The 17,128-nt window shown below is 51.0% G+C and overlaps 2 long non-coding RNA genes across 2 annotated transcripts; one reads left to right on the forward strand and one right to left on the reverse strand.

Moving 5' to 3' along the window:
- Nucleotides 1-255: 255 nt before the first annotated feature.
- On the reverse strand, nucleotides 256-7,931 carry LOC109497934. Its single transcript, XR_006595087.1, has 2 exons — nucleotides 6,115-7,931; nucleotides 256-2,754 (listed from the first exon to the last, which is right to left on the reverse strand). It is a non-coding gene; the product is annotated as an uncharacterized LOC109497934 (long non-coding RNA).
- A 6,777-nt stretch (nucleotides 7,932-14,708) lies between these two features.
- On the forward strand, nucleotides 14,709-15,722 carry LOC123384274. Its single transcript, XR_006595088.1, has 2 exons — nucleotides 14,709-14,845; nucleotides 14,982-15,722. It is a non-coding gene; the product is annotated as an uncharacterized LOC123384274 (long non-coding RNA).
- The last annotated feature ends 1,406 nt before the right edge of the window (nucleotides 15,723-17,128 follow it).

A 17,128-nucleotide genomic window follows, 5' to 3' on the forward strand; every position in this document is an offset into this window, starting at 1 on the left:
CCAACACACACCCTGGCAGGTACATCTTTGCACATGTCTCCCACTACCTCTTAGATTACTGCCCGTAAGGAAAATGGTTGGGGTCAAAGGTTATGCCCGCCCCTAAGGCCTCCTAAGAATCCAGGTGCTCCTCCTAGCCAGCAGTGTGGACGAGGACTCGTTTCCCCACCCCCAACCCACGTGGAGTATTATTATCTTTTCTTTTAAATCCTGGCCTGTCTTTCAGCCAGGGAAATAAAACAATAAAACTACATCTTGTTTTAATGTACTTATCTTTTATTACCAGTGAGATTGAATTTCTTCCAACGCCAGCCAGGGGCAGCCTGTTTTAGGCTTCTTGAACGTTACCGCAGTGTCTCTAAGGGCACAAAATACCCCGGGGGGGGGGGGGGGGAGGTTCCAGCCAGCATAGGACTGGGAGGCGTTTAGCCAGTGGGCCTCTGCCAGAACGGGTTGACTGGTCCCCCCAGGACACACTGCCCAGCTGCCGGGGTCCTAAAGGACCTCAGAGGTGGGCCGAGACTGGACGAAATTCCCTGCAACCCAGACACCCCAGGGTGGCATTCGGCCCTGCTCTGGTTTCTGTCAACTTGACCTCCGCTAAGGCTGAACCGCGTGGCTCTCGAGTCTGGACTCAATGCAGAGCTGGCTCGTGGGCCAGGCCCCTCACCTCCTCCCTCCACCGGCCCGGTACGCCCAGTACGGCCCAGAATGTCTCCCGTGCTCACGGAGAAGGCTGCTGGTGCGAACCTCTCCCTGGGGCTGGCGGGGGGAGGGGGCTGTGTGTAAACACGGGTATGGCTTTCATTTCCCTCCCTGATGATGGTCTTGAAGCCAGAAGTTAGATAAGATTCAGCTCAGGCATCTCTTCACTCACAAGCCTGCTGAACCTGTTCCCACTTTGCAAACTGAGGACCTGCTTTTCATTTATGTGCTCAGTGTGTGTGTGGGGGGGGGGGGGGGGAGACAGACCACCCCCCTCCCGTGATGGGCATTATGTGCAGAGACATCTGACATCTGCTGTCCACCTGCCCAGCGTCCCTCCCTCTTCCGTGGAAGCAGCACCTCTGTTCCCCCCGCCCAGACCCTCCTCTTCTCCTTCCCACGCCCCACCTCCAGTGTGTGGAAGAGGCTGGGCTCTGGATTCGAGTCCCACGCTGCCAGGTGCCAGCTTAGCTTCTCAGAGCCTCAGTTGGCTCATCAGTAAAATGGGGGAATAATACCTATCTCACCATGCTGTTTTGGAGATTAAATGAGAGCATGTCGGTTAACATCATTTTGGAAACAACAATATGCAGAGGCGATTTTGTTTGTGTTGTACAACTACCTGATTAACTGGCTGCATTTTAGTGTAACCACTTCCCAAATGCAAGGCAGCAGTGGGAAAGCCTTGGAAGAGATTATAGTTATTTAGTCTCCATGCCTCCCTCGGGCCCTTCTGTGGCCTCAGGTATGGGCCTTGACACTCTAGGCACGTGATCACTGATATTTGTTGGCTTGAACTGAGATAAGGTAGGTATGAACCTTCGAGTTCCCTCTAGGCTGCAACAGCTCAGTGGTCTGTAACTTGGCGGCTGGACCTTGTCTTTTATCCAACCGTTCGGCAAGCATTGGTGAGCCCCAAATGTGAAGTTCTATGCGGAAGAGATCCCAAGAAGAACAAGGCAAGGCACCATGGTCAAGGCGCATCACGCAGAAGAGGACAAACCCAGACACCCTAGCCTGCGCCGACAATGGCCAGACCGTATATGACAACAGAACTCGGGCCCCACAACACGGTGGGACTTGATCAGCGACCAGCAGCTTCCCCAGTCGGTCCCCGCGTGCCCATTTCACACAATCTCCGTATGAGACTTGCTTCAACAGAGGTGCCATCCAGCTGTGAATGAAGGGGGGCCGGGAGGCAAACCCAGAGCGTTCTTACCACCGGGCTCTGCGGCCTGGCCTGGGAGGAAGGGAGAAAGAGAAGAAGGAGAAGAAAGCAGGAGAAGAACACTAGGCCCTCAATAAAGAATGACACATTCTCTCCCCCACACACGTTTTGAACAGCCACATCTTCCTTACAGTAAAATTAACTCAGTCTAGCCAACCTTGGGGACATTCAAGTCACCTGGAGGCTTGTTAAGCCCTTGGCTCCTAAGCCCCGCCTGTAGTGTCTCAGTCAGCCTGGGCTGCCACGGCCAAGTACTGCAGACCGGGTGGTTAAACTACACACACAGATTTGTCACCGTTCTGAAGGCTGGAAGTCTGAGACCAGGGGCCAGCATGGCTGGGCTCTGGTGACAACCCTCTTCCTGGCTTGCAGACGGCCCCTCCCTCGTTGCATCGTCCTGCGTTGGAGAAAGAGCTCAGGCGTCTCTTCTCATCAGGGCGTTAATCTCATCACGAGGGCTCCACCCTCGTGACCTCCGCTGAGCCCAATGACCTCCAAAGGCTTCATCTCCAACTATCATCACCTTAGGAGTCAGAGCTTCAACATAGAAATCTAGGGTGTGGGGGGATCACTAGTCAGTTCATTCTGCACCCCCTGGCTCCCAAAATTAACATCCCTCTCACACGCAAGACACATTCATTCCATCCCCCCACCCCCCAAGAGTTTGAACTCTTCTGGCATCAACTCTAAAACCTGAAGCCCCAAGTCTCATCTCAATATGATCTTTCAGGTGTGAGTGAGACCCAGGGTACGTACAACTCATCCTGAGGCGGAGGTCCTCTCCAGCTGTGAGCCTGTGACACCAGACAAGTTGTGTGCACCTGAAACGCAATGTTGGGACAGGTGTAAGATAGACGGTCTCAGCCCAAAAGCAAGAAATGGAAAGAAGGGGTGACACATCTAAAAAGTAGGCAGGTGATTCCGGGAGATTTAAGGCTTGAGAATAATCCTGAATCTGTGGGTCTGAGCTGGGGCCTGGGAATCTACAGTTTTCATCTATGTTCTCAAGGTCCCTGCGCCTCAAAATGTGGTCCTTGAACAGCAGCTTGGTTGTCACGTGAACCTGTTGCAAATGTAGACTCAGGTCCCACTTTCAACCCACCAAGTAAGGATCTATATTTAAACAAGACCTACAGTGTTTCTTGTGCACGTTATGGTTTGAGAAGCCCTGTTCCCAGTGATCCTTATTTAAGGAATCCAAATACCACTTGAAGCAGGGCGCCTGGGTGGCTCCGTCGGTTAAGCGTCCGACTTCGGCTCAGGTCGTGATCTCATGGTTCATGAGTTCAAGCCCCGTGTTGGGCTCTGTGCTGACAACTCAGAACCTGGAGCGTGCTTTGGATTCTGTGTCTCCTTCTCTGTGCCCACTCCCCTCCCCCTCTCGCTCACGCGCTCTCTCTCTCTCTCTCTTTCCCACTATCTCAAAAATAAATAAACATCAAATACCACTTGGAGCATAATAAAACAATAGCGAACGACTGACAAGGCCGTGTTTGTAGTGCTTGATGTCTAGTAATTCATTTATGACTCAAAACAATTCCATGAGGCAGAGACTATTATTATCCCCATTTCATAGATGAGAAAAGTGCGACACAGAAAGACCAAGGTCTCAAAGTTGGCCTGGGCTGAAGCTGGGACGCCAGCCCAAGCGTCACTGGCACCTGCTGCTGGTACTCAGCTGGCATGCTCACTTGGGAACAGACAAGCCCTGAATCATCCTGGCTGCCCTCCAGGGCCCAGACGCCTCAACCAAGGCATTCAGCACCTCTGCAAAAGCAGCAAGAGGTACCCGGCTCCAGGATGTCCTACAGCTAAATAACGCACGCAAATTACATCGATTTTCAGGAAGAAAGTGGCTGTGCAAATTTGGGTATAATTATTACATGTTTTAACTCAGCCAATTTGGAAAAAAAAAAATCAGTGCATGCAGGAAGACATCCTGGGGGCTCACGTAAGCCTGACAATTAAGTCAATGCTCTATCTCCAATCTGCTCTGGGGATTACATTCCAGAAGGTTCTGGGGCAAAAAATGGAGGGCAAAGCAGGTAAAGAGCCATTCGTCCTGGCCTCCATCTGTAAGGACTCATTTGGACATTTTCATGTGGTCTGCCCTCTGGACTGAAACTATTTTATAAAACCAAGCTGTGTTCTCTCAACTTGAAACGTCAAAACAAAAAAACATAAAACAGGGCTGAATTGCTTCAGCATGCCTCATTTCTGCCTGCCAGCGCTCTTCTCTTTGCAACTTTGTTTGTATCCGGAGATTCTTTGCTCCTACCACTGTTGCAACTGAGTTATTGGGTTGTCACGCTCCCAAGTGACATCAGCCTTTGGATTTAGTCCCACTTCCCCAAAGACAAACAGCCATAGGATGATCAGAAGTCATTAATGTCCTTCGGCCAAGGAGAGCCCCAAAGTAGATTAATATAACCATCATCCTGAGAGGTCCTTCTCTCCAAGGCTTCCGGGGGCACAATCCTGAGGATGGATGAAGCCATTAGCTGCTTGTTCATAAGTCAGAAGGCTTTAGCAATGCATATTGTAAGACAAAACAAGGCTGGCAATGGGTGTCAGCAGTGGGAGCTTAAGGCTTTCTGTGTCCTAGCAGAAGACAGAGAGCCGTGTCCCTACAGAGATGGATGGCTAAGGGCCTGAATTCTTGAGGACCTTAGGAGATGCCCCCTTGTCCCCGCCCCCCACCAAGTTCTATGAAACAAGAAAGACAAGGGCGATAAATGAAGATATCACACATGCAACAGAAACAGAATGGACTGAGTTTAAATGCCCGATCGAAAAGGATTACGTGTTTGTACATCTCAGCAGAGAGCAGAGCCTCCTTCCAAGAGGCAGAGAGTGACAGATTGGGCCTCGGAGCAGCCCCGGGCCCACCCGTCAAGGCTGAAATCCGTTTGTCTCTGGCATGTAGACACAAAGCGTGCTGGCAAAAGCTGAGCCCGGCCAATCGGAACTGTGGCCAGGAGACTGCCCTTTGGGACGGGCCCATTGAAAGTCTGACCGAGCTCAAGCACAGTTTTTAATAAAAGGTAAAGAGCTCACGGCAGCACCGTTTATAACAGAGATAAAAAGTTGCATGATCAACAAGAGGCTGGCTAAATAAATGTGTATCTAACCATACAGTGAAAATTAGATTTCAAAGAGTATCTAATAAATTGGGAAAACACTTATGACATAGTATTAAGCAGGGGGAAAAAAAGCAGGACCCAGAGCATATAACAGATTTTTCTGTGTATATATAGATACATTTTTTAAGGCCATAAAAAAAAAAAAACCCAAAAAACAAATAAACAAAAAATCAGAAACAAAACAAAAAACCCTCAAAGAATAATTGCCAAAATGTTAAAAGTATCTATCTTTAGTGAAAATACGGGGGGGGGGGGGTTCTTTCTCATATCTGTCTGCATTTTCTAATTTTCTATAGAAAGCATGTATTACTGTTAGAATTCTAAAGGCTGACATTGAAAATACTGTTTTTGATGTTGCTTCCTAATAACACTTACTGCTTATTGAGAGATTAATATATGCCTTACATGCATGGTTTTGCTTAGAGTTAAAAATAAATTGGGGGCACCTGGGTGGCTCAGGCAGTTAAGCGACCGACTCTTGAATTCTGCTCAGGTCATGATCTCAAGGTTCATGGGTTCGAGCCCCGCGTCAGCAAAGCCTGCTTGGAATTCTCTCTCTCCCTCTCTCTCTGGCCCTTCCCACGTTCACAGTCCTCTGTCTCTAAAAATAAATAAAGTTAAAAAAAATTGGTTAACTATTTTTAAAAATTGAGAGAGAGAGAGAGAGACAGAGACAGAAAGGCTTCACTGACTGGTACAGGTCAGCTGCCTAGAGCAGAGAGCCCCATAAAAGTGAGAGAGGCCTGGGACTCATAGACCCCATTAAGCAATAGTGTTGAGCACTTAGAAGCCACACTTTGGGCAGTGCCCACACTGGGTGCGAGCACGTTTCTGAGTTCCCTCTATGTAGAGTCTGGCTTTGCTGTCAGCAGTCAGGGTGAGAAGTGATTCACAGCTCCCAGCCCCACGGCCCCACCCTACACCATCCCTGCCTTCCTGGGACTCGTTTTGACCACCACACGGCCTTCAGACCCAGACACAGGCCAGCGGTTCTCAGCCCCATTAGGATCATCTGGGAGGTTTCAAAATCATACTCACGTTTGGTCCACTCCCGGAAACTCTGGTTCATTCGGCCAAGGTGGGCCCAAGGGTGGGTATCTATGCCAGCTCCCCAGGCGGCCCTAAGGTCTACGTAGGGCTAACCGTCACTGTACGCTGGGCCACCCACAATGAACTGAGTGCTGGGGATGGTGGGCTCCACAGGGGTGGATGTGGGACTCGTCTGGCAAACAGAGACACCAGGGGAAAGCCTACAGGATCACTGAAAGGCCTGAAAAGCTCAGCTCGGAGAGCGCACGGAAAGTACATGGCAAATGTCACTTCCTTCCCCAGAGTCAAGCACACTGGCTCACTTGTCACCCACACCTGAGATCTCATTTAGTCCTCAGAACAGTTCTATAAGGTAGATATCATCATTGTCCCCATTTGAAAGAGAAAGGTGACATCTTTCTCAAGGTCGCCAGCTAGTTAATAGTGGAGCCGGGACTTGAACTTGGGGTGTTGGGGCTCCAGAGCCCCAGGCTCTCAATCTCTTCTTTATTTTATCTTTCTGCTTAGAGAGGAGGCCAGGCTGTCCTCCAGCCTTGCGTGGCTGTCCCCCTGTCTTGAAGGCCAGTCTCGTCTCTACCTGCTGGTGGTAACCCACCCAGGAAACAGCTCTGGTTCTTTCTGGGCGCTTACAGACCGCACACTGAGTGCCCTTTCATCCATTCCTTTCTCGTTCTGCTGTTCGGCACACATCTGCCAAGCATCCACCTTTCCAGGTGCTTGCCTGACACTGGATATAAATGCTGGGGAGCCTTGGTGGAGCCTGAGATCCGACAGGGGAGACCAAAAACAGACAAACTGCAGTGACAGACCCAAAGCAACCTGTCTCACCCTGAGCACAGCAAGAAGCCAGCTGGTGTGACCACATCCGTCTGGCTGGCCGTGAGTGGAAGATGCATTGGCTGGGGAGCTTGTAGTGAAGTCGGGGAGGCCAGGGAAAAGGCTAAGGTTGGAGGCGGAGGAAAGAACCAGGTGACACGAGAAGGGGCCTGGCCCAGCATGGGTGAGGGTGGACATCTTCCAAAGAAACTTGCTGCCCACTGGATGGATGAGTGGTCGACTTGCTTCGGCCCCGATGACATCTGCAGTATTTTGCCCTGTGGCTGGTTTAGAGTAAGCACCGCTTCCAGAGTCACGTACAGAATGTTTAACAATCAGGAGCCTCTGGAGGGCTGACCAATCAGAACGGATGATGACTCCTGGGCTGGGGCAGGGTCTCCCACTGAGCCAGGCGTTAACCCTTTCACTGCTGGATAGTGCGGATTTCCCGGCGGGGCGGGGGATGCTGGCCTGGGTAGAGGAAGGCACTCCAGGGGCTTGAGATGAAGCTCAGTATTTGTTGTCAATATTTTAAGAACTAGTATTAAAACCAAATGGTTCATACCAGCCAAGGCTTGCCCCTCACTAGATTTTCAGCCTCTAGAAATCAAAGATGGATTAGCTAGAAATTAATCAAACGGGCAGCCCGTCCCCGGCGACAACCCCCTTGTGAAGTCCTGGGCCCCCTTTGGGGCAGGTGTCCAGGTTGACAGCTCAATCTGGAATCTCTGAGATGAAACGCAGAGCCTGCTGGAACTGACTCCTGGGCGTGCAAGGGCTGTGTGTCCTCCGAGCCCAGGACTCTGAAGGAGAAGGTGTGATCTGTGGAGGATCCCTCCCCTCCCCCGGGAGAGGCTGTTCTGTGCAAGGACACGCTGATGGTGGGCGCTCTGCTCCTGGGCAGACAGGCCTGGGAGCCCAGCCCAGAAGGATGAGGAGGGGCCGCGAGGGAGCCCAAGCCACTCCTCCTTGTTTTTGTCCTGCACTTTGTCATGTTGAAGTTCTGACATTTTGCAGTAGGGGAAAGAAAAAAAAAATGGAGGAGATCACGGTTAGGAACAAAGAGGCAAAGAAATCCGAGTGGCACTGGGCTTGCTCTGGCCTCCTCTTACCCAAGCAGGTACTCTGTTCCCCACCTACGACATGGGTAGAATTTCTTCTGCCCCCTTTGTTCTTCAGGAGGATATTCAGAAGGTGGATGAGATTATATTAGTAGCCACCATTTTCGTGGGTTCCTCCTTCCTCCCTCCCTTATTCCTTCTCCTTCTTCCGGAGGCATTTGTCAAGCACTAATCTGGATAATGGGAGCACACGTACACAAAGCCCTGCCATTGGGAGTCTGTGTGTTTCTAGTAGGCTCCTTCACCTCATCCTGGCAACCAGCCTGGAGGTGGTGTTCTTTTTGTCATCCTGACACTCAGAGAGAATGACCCACGGAGGTTACGCTGCCAGTGAGAGGCAGATCTTGTATTAGAACCCTGGTCCCTCTGCCTCCCCAGTCCAAGCTCTTGGTCTGCCTATCAAGGCCATCCCTATACACCTCCCCCTAGAAAAATCCATTTTAAAAAGGAAGATGCTCCACAATTTTAAATCACGGTCAGCCTAAACAGCTTGAAGAGTAGAAAGAGTGTATTAGACTTGGACCAACCTGTGTTCGCGTCCCATCTCCCCACTTACCGGCTGTGTGACCTCAGGCAGAGTGCTTAACCTCTCTGAGTCACCACGCCTATCGAAAGAACAAGGATAGCACGGCTTTGAAGAACACAGAAATAAAGGCCCACGCGCTGGAGTAGCATCCTCAGTGGGGAAAACCTGAGAGGCTTCCCCCTAAGATCAGGAACACGACAGGGACGTCCACTCTCACCACTGTTGTTCAACAGAGTACTGGAAGTCCTAGCCTCAGCAATAAGACAATAAAAAGACATGAAAGGCATCCAAACTGGCAAGGAAGAAGTCAAACTTTCACTCTTTGCAGACGACATGATGCTCTACGTGGAAAACCCGAAAGACTCCACCAAAAAAAAAACCTGCTAGAGCTGATACATGAATTCAGCATAGTCGCAGGATGTAAAATCAATGTACAGAAATTGGTTGCATTTCTGGAAGTCTCAAAAAAAAAAACAAAAAAAAACTGAGAAGGCTTTGGTCAGCCCTAAAGTCCAGGCTTATTTGGCTGCCTAGTGGCTGAGGGCCTTGGACAATGTGCACAAGCATTCAGGGCCTCTATTTCCTCATCTGTACAATGGGGACAAGGGGTAGGCGTGAGAATCAAATGTGATCGTTCCCATCAAGTCCTACCACTAAGCTGATTCTGGGCATCAGTCCTTAGGAGGGAGGCATCTGCAAAGGCCTCCAAGCACTTTGGCCAGCAGGGCAAACCCCTACTGCCAGGGCCATCCGAACACCAGGCAGGGACGCCTCTGCATGGTGGTGAAAGCAGGAGCCTGGGGCCAGATGCCTGAGTTTGAACCCTGGCTCTGAGGCCTTCTGGCCCATGACCTTGGGCAAATGTAGCCTTCCTGTGCCTGAGATATTACATCAACCTCACAGATACGTCAATGCCTTGGGACGGGGCTGGGCATATCAAACACTCAAGGGAGGGAGAGGGACTTCCTGTAATTATTATTTTTTCCTCACCTTGTGTTTGGTGATCTCCAAAAGAAGTGGCTCTTTGCTGGGGAAGGTGCCCTAGGGATTATGAATCATCCTCGCTCACCTGAAAATACTGCTGTCTTACCCCAGAACGTCAGCTCGTCTGAAATCTCCCTCCCCCTCATGCCTTGGAGTCATTGCACATTGGAGGTAATTCAGCTGAAACTGGGACTTTCTGGGCTCCACCGAGGGGACACCTTTCCTCCAGTTGGAGTCCCTGGCCACATGTCACTGCTTCTCAGGGGTTTCTTCCAAGGGCTGCTTTGCTTCCCGTCCTGACTCCGCTGCGGGCCTTCCAGGCCTGCCTGATACGTATAAATACACTTAACTTTTATGGGGTGTGTAGTGTGCTCAGCATAAACCATCTCTTCCGTCCCTCGGGATCCGGGGAAGGGCTGGGACATGGAAGGGAATGTGTGTGTGCGCAGCGAAGCCGGGACAGAGTCGGGACCCGCACCACCGGGCCCTTCCCCAGCGAAACAACGGCCTTCGGATCTCCCCCAGCGCATCCGTGGCGGGTACGGCAGGACCCAGGGGTCTACCCGACGTGGGTTTACACCATCAAACCCCACTTCTTTCCATCTGGTCGTCGGGGCCGCCACAGAGGACGGCTCACTCCAGTTCCCGCTCGGGCGATATTTTACAATGAGGCCTCCCCTTGTTCCAGCCCTGCTGTAAAGCCGCACAGCCTCTCAGAGGATTGCTCTCAGAATAAACGTCCCACCCACGCCCAGCCTCCAGGGCCCTCCTGGTCCAGCCCTGCCTTTAAATCTTAACAGATAAGCTGATCTCAGTAATCAATGGTTAGGAGTATTTCCTTTCTGTTTTGCAGATGAAGTAGCCGCTAAAGCCATCAGCTCTGGACTCTCATAGCCCAGTCAGTTAGTCAGCAGAGACCACGGGCAGTAGAGGGAGAGAGAGAATCTTAGGCAGGCTCCACGCGGGGCGCAGAGCCCCATGTGGGGCTCGATTCCATGACCCTGAGGTCATGACCTAAACTAAAATCAAGAGTCGGACACTTAACCCCCTGAGCCACCCAGGTGCCCGTGGTCTTGAAATTCTTCATCAATCAGTTCTTAGTCACAAGGGCCCAATTTTTATTTTCTCGTGGGGCCCCCAAATCTTGTAGCTTCCCTGGCCCTTCCCTCAGAGAACTCACATTCTAGTGGGGTGACAGACACTGCACAGAACCTAATTTCAGGCCATGAGAAATGCTATGAGGAAAGGAAGCTAAGGTGCGTGTTGGCGAGTGACTGGTGACCCTGGCAGGTGGTGGGCAGAGAAGCCGTCCCTAACAAGGCGATGGTGGGGGCCGTTCACCCAGGCAGTGGTGGGAGATGGGTAAGAAGAACCTTCCAGGAAGGGGAAAGGGGAGCAGCCACTTGGGCCCCGAGTTGGAGGGACGGGTGGAGGCCTGTGTGGCCTGAGCTTGGAGAACCGGAGGGCGAGGTGGAGCCCCCAGGCCAGGTCTGCACCCCACCCTCGGCCCCATCACTCCACCCAAAGTCAAGCAGGGGCTGTGGAAGGCAGCTTGACCGGGTCCCCAAACCCAGCTCTGAGCCACGGAGCCCCACCCCTGAAAACCACGCCATCTCTGCCATGAGGGGGTGCACTGAATGACCCCCACCACGTCTTCTGGTCATAGCAGAGTCTGTGACAGCGTTTCCCGCCCAGCGTTGCACTGGGTCAGCTCAGGGGCGTGATCATCCTGGGAGGGTCACCCTGTCCCCATGCCACAGAGGCGGTGCTGGGGGAGGAGGGGCCACCTGCTGTGTCTTCCCGGCCTGGGTTGAAGGGCTCCCGGCTCAGGGGTACAACAGGCCCCTCCCCATAATCCTGGGTTTCCAGGGAGCTTGGCTGCACTTGCTGAGAGCTCCTCCACAAACTTCAGTGGACCCCGAAAGGCCAAATTCGAGTCCCAGAGGCAGTGCTCCCCAAAGCCTTTCATTCAAGAACTATGTTCACCATATACTACTGTACTATTATTTAATTTTTTGTGAATTAGATAATGATTTTTACTTAAGTGCTTTTATTTATTTATTTATTTATTTATTTATTTATTTATTTATTTATTATTTTTAAGTTGAGAAAGAGTGTGAGCAGGGGAGGGACAGAGAGGAAGAGAGAGAATCCTAAGCAGGCTCTATGCTCAGTGCAGAGCCCAATGCGGGGCTCGATTCCATGACCCTGGGATCATGACCTAAGCTGAAATCAAGAGTCGGACACTCAACCGACCGAGGCACCCAGGCACTCCTTAAGTGCTTTGATTTTAAAAGGAAACAATATGTCATTACCATATAATAAATACTTGCCATAAATAGGAGGTAACCGCGAAATAAACACTTTGTAATACCCGCATCATTAAATCCTAAAATCCTAGCTGGATACTGACACTGGCCTCCAGTCTGCTCTGTCCTTATTTAAAAGGGAGATTCTCTCACCCTTATGTGGATCCTGAGAAACTTAATAGAAACGCATGGGGGAAGGGAAGGAAAAAAAAAAAAGAAGTTAGAGTGGGAGAGAGCCAAAGCATAAGAGACTCTTAAAACCTGAGAACAAACTGAGGGTTGATGAGGGGGTGGGAGGGGGGGAGGGTAGGTGATGGATATTCAAGAGGGCATCTTTTGGGATGAACACTGGGTGTTGTATGGAAACCAATCTGACAATAAATTTCATGTATTAAAAATTAATAAATAAATAAAATAAAAGGGAGATTCTCATGGTGGGGGAGGGTGGGGTGGGGTGGGGAGGGGAGGGGGTCCTTTCATGGTGTATACATAGATCAAATTGCCATAGTATACATTTTAATATCTTACAGTTTTGTATGTCAACTATAGCTCAATAAAACTGGGGGGAAAATACAATAAAAGGGAGATTCACAGGCATTAGAAGGAGGTTAAAGGGATTTAAGGACCTAGAAGCAAACAGACCTCCTCCTAACGAATCAGAAAGGTCGAAGGAGAATGGAAAAGGGAACATTTCTCTCTGTGACTTGATCTCATTTAGCATCATCTTAAGATTACCTTCCTCCCTAAGAAACAAAACCCAACCCTGTCCGACTTAAGACAAGAGTGTGTTCCCGGAGCGCCCTGCGGAACTGGCCCAGGGAAGATTCCGGAATGCGCCAGCACACCACCACCACCAGCAGGGCTGGACCCCGGCCTCTGACAGTGCACCTGTTGCCATTACCACCCCTGAAACAGGAGAACAAGCGTGGTCCCCTCTTGTCCCTGTCACTGGCTTCCAGTTCCAAATCTGGGTGGCCTCGTCCGATTGGCAGGAACTGAGGTCGTGTCACCTAGCTTCAAAGACGGCTAGGAAAACGAGTATTTGAGATTTTCGGCGTCTCTCACGAGAGGTGGACTTTTGTCTTGCAAGTTGGGAGACTCCCCAGGCACGGAAAGGGGTTTTGAACACCCGAAGGTCAGGGAAGGAACGGAAGACGACCGTTACGTACACGGCTCGTGCAGAGGAGAGCTCCCACAGCAGCCCCAGCTGCTCTGTGAAAGGCCTACCTGTAAGTTTGGCCCTCGGCTGGTACCCAGAACTTAGATTTCTGTAGGGGGTCCCAGCCACCATCAACGAGAAGGGTGGCTCACTATGCCGGAAGTGTTGGTACAAACAGGATAGTTTGGGCTGCACGCCTGCTTTCTCTCTGGGAGCCTGAAATTCTGGTCCGTGCCAGACAGAGGCTGCCCGCGTGAGTCCCTGACGAGTTCCCCTGGTTGACCACATCGCATAGATGTGGTCAGAATTCGTTGCTGGGGAATTAATCGCTGGTGGGAGTCACCCAGGAGGAGACCCTTGGCAACTGGCCGTTGTTTTCTCCAAACTTCAGCCATGTGACTTTCCCTTTGCTGATTTCTTTGCGTCTTTCACTGTAACAAGCCCTGAGGGTGGCCATGTGCTAGGAGTCTCTTCTCGAATCATCAGTCCAGGAGGTGGTCTTAGAAACCCCCAAGCACACCACCCGTGTCACAGCCCTTTGAGAAACACTGACTCAGGCTAACCTAGCAGCCCTCAGGGGCTGGGAAAGTCCAGACGTGCTCTGGATTTTTAACTTCCAAACCCTAATGACTCTTGGAGGCAAATGGTAGTCTGTGAGCCCAGTTCACAGACTGGGAAAGCGAGGCTCAGGCAGGGCCGTGATCTGCCAGGACCTTAGGGCCAGTGCATGTACAGCTGAGGCAACCGAGCCTGCTCAGTCAGGCTCCTTGAGCAGTGCTCGAGCCCTGCGTCCCTCCCTGCAAAGCTCTCTCCAACCCCGGGAGCCTGCGTCAGATTCATCCCCTCGGTGAGCACGGTCCAGGAGCAAAAAAGCATTCCGGGTAACCTGAGCCTTCCTGCAATCGTGTGTGTTGTTTCAATCTGCACCAAATGGAGTGTGAGACTGGAAAATTTTTCCCTCACAACCATCTAGCAGTTCAACATGAGTTCCCCGCTACACCAGCATCCCTCCCCGTGGTTCTGAGGGTCCACAGAGAGCCCGCATCTGAAGCAGAATCACCTGCTGTGCTCCTTTAAAATGCAGCCTCCCGGGGGCGCCTGGGTGGCGCAGTCGGTTGAGCGTCCGACTTCAGCCAGGTCACGATCTCGCGGTCCGTGAGTTCGAGCCCCGCGTCGGGCTCTGGGCTGATGGCTCAGAGCCTGGAGCCTGTTTCCGATTCTGTGTCTCCCTCTCTCTCTGCCCCTCCCCCGTTCATGCTCTGTCTCTCTCTGTCCCAAAAATAAATAAAAACGTTGAAAAAAAAATTAAAAATAAAATAAAATAAAATGCAGCCTCCCGACCTCAGCCTCCAGGAATCTTACTAAACGAGAATCCGTAAGAGAGGAGCCCACAACCCGCACCTAACAAGCTCCCGGAGGAGGAGGGTCGTTTAAGCTCGGCACAGGGCCTGCCACATCGCAAGGCCTCGTGAAAGAAAACAGGACCGCAGAGAGCACAGATGGAAAAGCCCCTCGGGCCACACAGCCACACCCCCGCCGGCAGGGCCCCGCCCCCGCCCCCGCCCCCGCCCCCGCCCCACGGCAAGTTTGCAGCTAGTTCTGAATTTGTAAAAGCTGAGGTTGTCCGAGATATCTGTCACAGCTGGAGACTGTTGTTCTCAGCTCAACTCAAAACAGAGGTGAGGTTTTGCCTTTCTGTGGTTGCTTTCAGTGTCGAGAACCTGGCCCACCTTCCTCAACTGTTGTAGTGGGGCTAAAGGGTGGCCCCCGAAAGACGCGCCAGCACCGAATGTTACCTTACACGGTAAAAGAGGGGATATTACCTTGTATGGCAAGAGATGTGATTGCTTTAAGGATACCGAGAGGAAGAGCTTATCTTGGATTCCCTGGGCAGGCCCTAAATCCAATCACAAAATCACTCTTATAAATCTACTTTTCAGAGCGAGGCAAAGGCACGTGTTTGCCAGATGGGAGAGGAGAAGGTGATATGAAGGCTCAGACAGAGATTGGAATACTACAGTTGCAAGCCAAGGAACAGCAGAGATTGCCAGGAGCCAGCCGAGCCGGAGGAGGCAAAACACAGATTCTCCCCTAGAACCTCCAGAGGGAGCATGGCCCTGCTGACCTTGATTTCAGACTCTGGCCTTCAGAACTATGAGAAAACACACTTCCGTTGTTTAAAGCCACCCAGCGTGTGGTGATTCGCTATAGCAGCCCCCAAAGCGAATGCAACCATGAAGAAAATTATTGCAGATTCTGAGAAGTAATCCAACTTGCCCCACCTCAGGGCCTTTGCACATACTGACCTTTCCACTGCCATTCTCTGTCCCAGCTCACTGCATGCCCAGCTCCTTCTCATAATTCCTGTTTCTGCTCAAATGTCACCTCCCTTCCTCCCAAGGGAGGCCAAAAGACTTCCCTGACCCCCAGTTCCTAATAGAAGGAGCTACCACTCACCCTCTAGGCCTTACCACATTTTACGGTTCCCTTGTCCTTACCATAATATAAAATGATCTGTCAGTTGATCCACTTATTGTCTACATGCGAGTGGGAACCTGATCTGTCTTGTTCATGGCTATATTCCCAGTGCCAAGGGGCTAAATAAGTATGTGTTCAATAAAAGGAATTAATGTTATTTGATACTAAAACACAGAGAAACGCAACCTCTGTATGACAAAACTGAATACTCGAAAGAATTCTTTAGCTACGACACGTCTCTTGGCCACATCCCAGCTCCCTGGAGCACGCTGTCACTTTCTTCTGCCGTAAGTTCACTTAGATGTTGAGGGGGAAGATTTGACCTCTGCCCCTGTCCTACGAGGTATGGCTGTGCGGGCTTATCACCTCCCGCTCTGAGCCTCAGCAAGCTCCTTAGTAGAGGGAGGGGCTTGATTTACTGTTGGCAAGGGATCCTATTTATGGAGCTGTTTGTACGTGCCCAGGCCTGGGCCAAACCATTGACATATAACCTCCCCTTTGGTCCTCCTGATAATCACATGCAGTAGGTACTATTATTGAACCCATTATATGGGTGAAGAAACTGAGGCCTAAGAAAGTTTCATCACTTGCCGGGGGCTGCATAGCTAGAACCCAGACTCCTGAGTTACACAGTAGGATGCTGTACTATTCAAGATGCCCACAGCTTTGAAGCCTATAACTCACTTTGAACAGTTGCCGGAGAGTTACTTAAGTTGCTAACAAATGCATATATGCACAACAGCGTGCTTGCTAGCCTTTAATCAGAGTAGACGTCTGGGCAAATTGTTTTCTTGTTCCCTTGCTCTTTAAAATGTGTAATAAGAGCCAGCGTGCTCCAAGTGTGAACTGTCGTGCCCCTAAATCAAAGGGCAGATGCAGATTGTGTTGCCCACGGCACTATGTAAACACACATGGGGGAGAATGTTCTAGCCATAATGGCCCTTACATTTTTATTCTCTGGCTCCTGCTTCTCTCACACAGCAGGCAGATATACTGCTCTACTGGCGGGGGAAGTGTAAAGGCTACTTGAATTATTTACTATTAAAAGGCACTGAGTTGGCAGCTTTCTCTCTGAATTATTTAGCACTGTCATATACAGCTATGTATGTGCAATATTGACATGTTATATCCACATTAAGTCTGTTATAAGTGGCTCCCCACTCTGGCATCAGCTACCCTCTCCGTCCCGAAGTCAGGAATAGCTAAGGGTGTCTGCTCGGGGCCCAGAAGGTTCAGAATCGGGTCTGTCAGGAAACACAGAGGGATTCATGCTTCCCAGAAAAGGAGAGATGGCGGGGTCCCCCTTGCAGGGAAAAAAGGCAGAGCAACCCACACAAGCAAGTTTGAACTGTCTGTTTTCTGAAAGCCTATGGGAGGTTCCTCCGGTCTTTCCCTCGAAACAGAAGATACCAATCCCGCCTCTCCGGAAACAGGTGCCATAGCCGTAAAGAGGATGCACGTATATGAGAACCGGAGCGGGTGGTCTCGGACCCTTTGACCTCTTGGAATCTTAGATTCTACATCTGTGACGGGGGACCAGTATGCCGTCCTCACAGCACTGTGGTTACGATGAAAGGTCGTGCAGAGTATCTGGTAGACGTTCTCCGTT

The sequence above is a fragment of the Felis catus genome, chromosome A3 (genome assembly GCF_018350175.1).
Source record: "Felis catus isolate Fca126 chromosome A3, F.catus_Fca126_mat1.0, whole genome shotgun sequence".
Classification (NCBI taxonomy): domain Eukaryota; kingdom Metazoa; phylum Chordata; class Mammalia; order Carnivora; family Felidae; genus Felis; species Felis catus.